The sequence below is a fragment of the Betta splendens genome, chromosome 2, assembly GCF_900634795.4.
Source record: "Betta splendens chromosome 2, fBetSpl5.4, whole genome shotgun sequence".
In the NCBI taxonomy this organism is placed as follows: Eukaryota; Metazoa; Chordata; class Actinopteri; order Anabantiformes; family Osphronemidae; genus Betta; species Betta splendens.
In genome coordinates, this window is record NC_040882.2 from 15,328,522 (window position 1) to 15,336,884 (window position 8,363).

At 47.8% G+C, this 8,363-nt stretch overlaps 1 protein-coding gene across 8 annotated transcripts in view; it reads left to right on the forward strand.

The window, feature by feature from the left end:
* The window catches only part of sorcs2 (sortilin-related VPS10 domain containing receptor 2), a 183,921-nt gene that overhangs the window by 96,854 nt on the left and 78,704 nt on the right, over nucleotides 1-8,363 (forward strand). The gene's annotated exons all lie outside the window — the stretch shown is intronic.

Sequence of the window (8,363 nt, forward strand, 5' to 3'; positions counted from 1 at the left end):
ACTCGGACACGGAGATTTAAATGTTGACACAGAAGAAGAGAAGCAGACAGAGAGTTAAACCACATCTATTATTTTTATTATTGTGACTGTAATGGCAAAACAACGTGGTTTAGGTTTGGTATTCTGTGTGGCACCGTGTGTCTTTGCCCATTAGGTTCATGTTGTGAGGTGTGAGATGTGATGGTTTCCTCAGCAAGGAGCAAGTTCGACTCCTCCGGTCGGTTTCTCTTTCGGGTCAAGGTTATTTGTTGACCACAAATACAACTCTTTGCCCGTCTCTGTGTGTCAGCCCTGTAATAGGCTGGCGACCTCTCCAGGGTTCACTCTGCCTCCAGCATTGCAGGACAATGACTCACCTATGATACAAGAAACCCAGCAAACCTCTCATTATATCACTTTCCAGACAACAACAAAACAAAAAAACAATGTAGCTCAGAAACTTTGTGTTTTCCTTCAGTGGTGAAATGAGTCTCACAGTTAAAGATGACGGAATTCCCCTTTAAACCACTGACATTACGGAGTAGTTGTGGTGAATTGAGTGGCGGATGCAGACTGATCCTTATCGCCCGCTGCCTCCTTCAGCGTTAGCATTCGCTGCAGGTCGTGTGCACCAGTGTAATCTGAAACAAGTGAATAATCAGAGGAGGCTGCGCCGAAAAAAGATCCTGTGCGAGGATATCCACCTACACATGGATGTGACACTTAGACGCTGGCGATGAAAGCAGCACCGATGACTGCACAGAATTCCCTGCGAGTCTGATCCAAGAGAAGTGGAAAACAAAACAAAATGTTGTGTAAAGCTTCAAAACCATGAGGGCTTTTAAGGTTTTCTAATCCGTTGACTTGTTTGCTCTTTTGTTCCTATAAAACTCTCTTTGGCCACGCGCAGCGCTCACCCCGTCGCCCAGCCACACTCTAAATGGCAGGCTGCAGATAAGCTGGGCTGAGAGGCGAGAGCTGCGCTGCGGTGGCTTAAGCTGCGATTTCAGCCAAGTGCCAACTGAGACGGGATGTCTAATTGGCAGGCGTTATTACCGGGGCCCGGGGTTCGTCCAATCAGTGAAGCGATAGAGGGAGATTAGATGTAGACACTTTCCCTACTTTCTGCTCCAGTCCACACTCCCAATATCTGAGCGAGATCACCAATCTCATCTTCGCCGCGCGCACACTTGAAACAGTGGAAGGCCGGGCAGTGGGGGAGCATTTAATTGCATGGGAATTGAGTCATCTTAAATTCCCTTAGGGGACCGAAAGGAATGGGAGACGAGGAGACGACGGGCGGAGTCTGTATGGTGACTGTAGCTGGGGATCAGACCTGCAGGAGTGAAGGGAGTGAAGGGAGACCAGGTTTTTCGTGTGTGGATGTATCGAACGTGGACCCGACGAGCAGATTGGCTCCGTCAAATGTTTTGATCCCCTTAACTAAACATCAGTGTGCAGCCGCATGTTTGCTTCCCCCTTTTCAGCATCCAAATTATCAGCCATAACTCTTTAAAGGTGGCCCAGCACGCATATGGGAGCAGGCGCACGCATGTGAGCGCCTCAGTCAATACGACTAATCACGTCAGAGCGCGGCGGCCGAGTGGGCCTCTGAGCTCTGTGAAGGGATTACGCGCGCTGTGAAGGGATCACACGGAAAAGGTGCGAGGGGCCTCGGGTAATCAATAGGACTTGAGGCAATTAGACAGAGAGGTGAGTCTTCAGACGAAGACAATGTCACCCTCTCGCTCTGCCTCCATCACTTCATTGAGAGGCCCATTAAGAAGCGGTCGGAGGAGAGGACTCCCAAGGAGCCGTGACATATTTCAGCGGCAACAGTGTTGTAAATAAACTTTAAGACGTCGGGGCTTAGTGCACTTTACCTCGGCAATTTTCTTTAACCGCCGCATTCAAGAGGGCAGTCGTCTGTCCAGATGTTGAGTGCTCAGGGTGAAAGGAGCACTTGAGTGACGGCTTCGTTAGGTTTTAGACCCAAAAGCTTCATTTGGGATCAGATACTCTAAGGCTAAGGTGTGTGTAAAGAAATGGTTCCAAATCAGGGCTGATTTTAGCACCGACCTTTCCTTTCATACCTGTACATCTGTGTAGAGCTACATGCTGGTCCAGTAGTAATAGGTTCCATCCTGAGACTTTTTGTCTCACGCTCATCTTAATAGCATCGATCACTGTACAGTAGATCAAATGAAGACCTCTGAGTGTGAGTGTCTCTTTATTATTACCTGCAGTCCACACTTAGAGTCGTCTACACTTAATATACTCACAGACAGACTTATTTCATAGCACTAAGTAAAGTACGAGCAGAAATACGTATTCGAGGAATGATCACAGGTACCAATTAGAAGAAGCCCCTCGTCTTTGGTGGATCCTGAACTTTATGTCCATTAACAGCTTACTCCTTTCTGGCGTTCGTTGAGACTCCGCGCCTCCTGGTAATTGAGCTTATGTTTTATGGAGCAACGCTCATAAATCACCCAACTCCGCCGCCTCCTCGCGCCTTCAGCACCGCCGCTCTGTGGCTCGTGAAACTGCCCTGACCACAGAGCAGCGGGGCATCGTCGCAGGGCATCAAGCCATTGTCACTAATAATGTCTTCAGCTGCTAGTTAGCAGGCGTCTCCTGAGGGAGCGGTGCTGATGATTTCCTGCCTAATGGCAGAGCAGCAAAACAGCGTCTGATGCCCAGTGAAGTGTTTTTGTGTCCTGCATTAAGTGGAGCAGTGGACAGATTTAATTTGACTGGGCCGGGAAGAGAGAGAGAGGCCATCAGAGGCTCTCTAGTGGTTGCACTGGTCATTCCTTCACTACTTTAATGTCCATTGCACTTTGTTCACTTTAGTATATATCCGTTACTGGTGCAGAGATAAATGAACCACAAAGGATTGGAACACTGGCTAAGATAATCTGCTTTTGCCTTTCTGCCATTTTATGTCTCCTATTCAGATGAAGATGAGAAGATCTTGTGAATCTTGTGATAAATTACACAATCAGCAGAGGTTGTTGATGGGAATGGGGATAAAACCAACCGTTGCCTCTGGCCAAATCCGCAAAGGCTGCAGCGTCATTCAGTTTGTTTGAGAACAAAGAGACAAGACGAGCTTTGCCACGGACCCCTCAGCCAGTAGAGCAGCTACTGTGCCCCAGGGCACTGCCTCATGTTTAACTTCAGAAATCACGACCTCAGCCCTAGGAAATGGAGGTTCCCCCTGACTGTAGGACATGATTGTTTAAAGTGAGAATTATGTATTCGTTCCACCGAGGTAAGAAAGTTAGTTTGTACAGTACAAACTATTCCAAGACTTAAATTCAAAAATGTCCTCGAGCAGCTGCAGCGAAACTCAACTGGCGGTTATCAAAATGCCTTCACCGAAAATGTGTCACCTACTGAGATTGAAGAGAAGAAAGAAGAGAAGAACAAAGCCTCAGAGTAGAGAGTAGGAAAAAAAGATGAGTAAACACAGACATGAGTAAAAAGGTTTCAGACGGAAGAACAATGGGGGAAAAGGAGTAATAGTCTGAGTGATACTGTAGATTTACTATCAGCACTACAGTGATTGGCAGTTCAAAGAGCTTCAAAGAACAAGCCAGGATATGCAGATGTGGCCGCATTATGAGATCGGCGCCATGACGCACATTTTGTGGACGATCCCATTCTGTCCTGTGATTGGCAGTAAAATAGCTGCCAGCTTGTCTGGCCACTATCTTGTTCTGATTGTCAGCTGTGGCCCATGTGTTCCATAAAAAAAATACTTTAATGGTAACTGTATAATTTTCTTTGAAGTAAATTCGCCTTCTTTGTCCAGTGTTATCACCGAGGAATGGGCCTTGAAAGTAATTACGGACAAAATGATGGTAAGAGCTTTTCAGCCGTAATAGACGCCGCTCCGCTAATGGAAAATGTCCTCGCAGCCGAGGACAAATGGGCTGAGAACCGAGCCATTGTACCTGTGTTTAACTTTTATGTGTGATCACGCTCATAAAAATGGGAGAACTTTGAAGTTTATCTGCATTTGCATCAGAAGCTCAACCCTTTAGGCTCGTGCTGACTTTGACTTTCACTGTTGGGGCGACCGGGACCGGGTCTCACCACAGATGGACCTGTGGAGCCTCTGTGCTGCGTTGTTGTGTCTCTCTTGCATGTTTGATGCACCTCGGCGTCATGGTTCAATAATTCATTTATTATGAATCCACCGCTTTCACCCCAGGCTTTTAAAGAACCTCTTCCATTTTGAGGCCTTGTTTGTTCATGCCGCTCCCCCGACTTCAGGGGCCATTTTGGGCGCGTGCTGCTGACACTTACAGCATATAGACCCATCAGCTGCCATATTCCCACCCCTGCGTGTGATACATGGTCAATAATTCAGGGGGTTTACAGGTGGAGCACTTTGCTCTGGGTCACCAGGGGGCATCACGAGGGTGTGTTCTGACAAACCGAGCATGTGAAAACACTTGAAGCCAGTCTCATGTGTCTCTCACTGAGCTGTGCCGTATTCTCTTCTACCTGCAGTCAGGTCATATGAACCATATAGGCAGCCTTTTGTTCATCCTCTGCCCAGACTCTGATCCTGGACCTGTCTGCTGGCTGATAAGAAGACTGGAGCGCGCAGTGCCATCGTGGACCAAATGTTGGACCCAAACATCAAGCGCTAGTATTTGCTGGAGGGGCTTCAGGTTCAGTTCAACCACGCGCTCATATAAAACCAGCCTTCATGCTTTGATGCAAGTGTATCAAAGGCAGCACCCGAGCAGGACTCTGAGGCTCAACTGGGCTTCAGTCAAACACAACACAAGTTATTTCATCACAAATCACAGAACATCTGCACTGGATTCTACTCAACCGTATCCAAGAATGTTCCGGTGTCAGTTCAGACCACGGAGGAGCTGGATTGTCTTTACACTATGACACCGGACCTGAGCGAGTGTGAGCTATGGTTCTGTCTGCTTGCCGTGTTCTGCCAAAACGTTAGAGCCATCAAACCCAGATATTTGCCTCCTCCCACAGAAGCGTCGCCCTCTGCTTCCGTGTGACGCAGCATTTTCTCCCCCCGCGGCGCTGCTACTGTAACCGTATCGCCACAGATTATTCAGATCACAGCCTAACGCTGGCTCTGATCGTCCCCGACCCAGCATCGATTGTGGCTATTGACCCGCGTGCTCCATCCAGCTGGGCTTTTGTGCTCCGAGGCCCACGGGGACCGGCTCACGCCCCCTCACGCGCGGGGACGACACGGATGGCGTCGCCCCGACCCACCAGTCCTGATCAATAGCGAGCAGCGTTATTGACCCTCGCCGCTATCTGGAGGGAGAGCAGGCGCTCCACTATCTGTCACGCAGCTCGCAGGGATGTTAACGCGCCTCGCTCTGAACCCGACGGCCGCGTGTGCGTTCGCTGCAGCCTGGAGGATAATGGGCCTCGGTTAATATTTCAGCGCCGCTGAAGCAGACCGGAGAGAATGTGGGAGCAGACGCACCGGTGGGGACGAGGAGGAAAAACAAGCAGAGCAGTGAAGTGCGCTTCTGAATTCATTTTTCGATAAATGGGATTTGAATCTGCAGTTGGCGCCGCTGACGAGCAGAAGACGCGTGACGTCCAGTCGCACGTGGACTGGCCTAGTTGTTTTAGCAGAGTCTAAAAATAAGCATGGCTGTTGCTGATCCCTTTAAAATGCCCCTTCCTGGTTGAAGCGAGCCAATTTTAGCTGCCCAGGATTCAGTGTTTCGCATTAGAACAACGGCACAACAGTGCATGTCTTTGTGCAGGCCCCATAAGCTGCAGGCTCATTTATAGCTGCAGCAACAATGAGGGTGTGGGACGACGCGGAGGCTGTCGGGCTGCGTTTTGAGCTGGAACACCCAGCATCCATCCATCCATCCATCCATCCATCCATCCATCCATCCATCCATCCATCCATCCATCCATCCATCCATCCATCCATCCATCCATCCATCCATCCATCCATCCATCCATCCATCCATCCATCCATCCATCCATCCATCCTCCGTCGCCTCCACTGTGGAACATGTCCCCACTCTGTCTAACTCTATCTCAGCTGTCCTTCCCAGCGCCGCGTCCATCATCCACCCATTACCAGTGAATGGCTCCATTCTTCTCCACTTCTGCCAACTCACTCTTTGTCTTCCCTTCATTTCCCACCTCCACTGTCTATCAGCCCTAATTTGCATGTGTCATTGCCGCTCTCACAGCTCTGTGTCTCCTTTGTAGTGTTTATTCCTCTCCCATACGTACTCCCCCCTGTTGTGTTTGCCTCCAATGTGATGTTTGTAACACCAGGTCACTGGGTTCACGATCAGGAGAACCTTTAAGAGCTGCCAGTCTGACAACACCTAGATGTTCCACAGGCTTCCAGGAGGATTTGGGGCTAATGATGGAGATGGATGTTGGTTGTATAGTTATTGTAGTTTTTATTATTGTTGTTGGTATTATTCATCATCTCATATATCTCTTTTGGGCTTTGGATTTGAAAGTAAAACGTGTTGATGTATTTTAAACGTACATGAATGGTCTTTGATTGACGTTCAGTGGGTTCTGGTCACTTTGTCAAAACTTTTTTCACTGCTTTCAACCAATATTTTGTTCCCGATTATGCTGACAAATGTTAACACCATGCGTCACTCACTCAGATATTTGAGGATGAAGTCATATTTGCAGAAAGCCCATGTTCCAACACGAAGGACAACCAGCATACATAAATAAAGCTGACTCATGGATAAAGGTCAGTCGCACGAATGCGCTAATTAATAAATGTCCGAGCAGAGAGTGCGCGGATGTCTCAGCTTCGTGGGCTCAGGTTATTGTGTATTTGTGTTGAGCAGCTACACTGCGGAGGCCCTGCTGAGATCGCTTGGGCGTGATTAAAGGCTTGTTTGGGCCTTGGGCTGCATGAGCCACCTGTCTGCTCGCTCCATATGGCTGCCTGCGTTATCGTTCGCATGCAGCAGAGGGGCTTCGTCGCTCGCGCAGATCCCGAGGCTTGACAGCAGATTACACAGGAAGCGAAGTCTGTTTCACATCAATATGCACTTTATTTATTTTCATTTATTTACCTCCAGCTGCTGCTGAGACGCGGGACCTGACGCTTAGCCTGCGTGTCGGTGCGGTGCCTGTTGAAAATGATATTATCACTGGGAAACACTTCGAGTGTAGAGCGAGAGACGCAGCACATCCTTTGCTCACATCTGCTTTATTAATACAATATTTTTAATATTTTCTGCCGTCTCCTCTTCGCCTTAATTGAATCTTTCTCTGTCATAAAGTCACTTCTCCCCCTCACCAATAACATCATGACACCAACACTATTCATGCTGCGCCTCCTCCCTCCTTCATCTTCTTTCCATTGTTTATCTTGCTTATTCTTTTCCCCTCCTTGTCACCCTCCCACACATCGGAACTGAGACGAGAGATGGATGGACCATAAACGATGGAGCCACTCGATGGAGATGGTCTGTGTGCATGAGAATGAAATGAGTGAGCGGCCCTGAGGATTATTCTCTGTTAAAAGGAACAGTAGACGCTTCAAAGGGAAGCAGAAGCGCAGAGGAAACGTGCGCAGCTCATATTAATCCGCTGTCACCAAACGATCCATTAAACATTACCTGCATTAATAAGGTTTATGGCGGGATTTACAGCGTACGTTTCAGAGGGATCCGACCTCATATGTGGTTTATTATAGAAGCGGAGTAGAAAGCGTCAGACCCGCAGCCACGCGAGTGTTGCAGCGTAAGTTCAAGTGCAAACACTGAAACACTTTTATCCTGCAAGAGGGGATTAAACAGTCAACAAGCAACGAGCACAAACAGGAGCGCAGCCTCTTCGGTGTTTGCTCAACTCGTGTCTCAGGAAGAGGAAGGAAACAACAAAAAGAACTCTGCTGAAATCAAAGGTGAAGGAAATGTCCAAAGTCCAAAGGCCTGTTACATTTAGACTTTAAATATCACTGATTGGTTGTACTTTGCATTAGTGTGAGCACATTCCCACACATACAGCAGTGCTATGGTTTATATCATATCATTTTCTGAAAGTGTTTAAGGTAAAATTCCGGTCTTCTACAAATACACTCATCTGAAAAATGCTAAACATTCCCTTAAGTGCTACAGAGACACAGCCTTCGCTGGAATCTTTGCTCCGCTGTGCTTCCCTCAGGTACATGTCTATATATAACTCTGAAGGTTTACCTGTGTTAGTTGCTGTTGCCATAGTTAATGAGTACAAGTATCATTCCACTTACATGTATTGTGTCCTTTTATATGTCAGCGTTATAACATCCATCAAATTCCAAACTTGTCATTGACTTTTAAAGTCTGTTCTCAAGTGGGAGTATTCATAACAATTGATATTCAACTGAACTG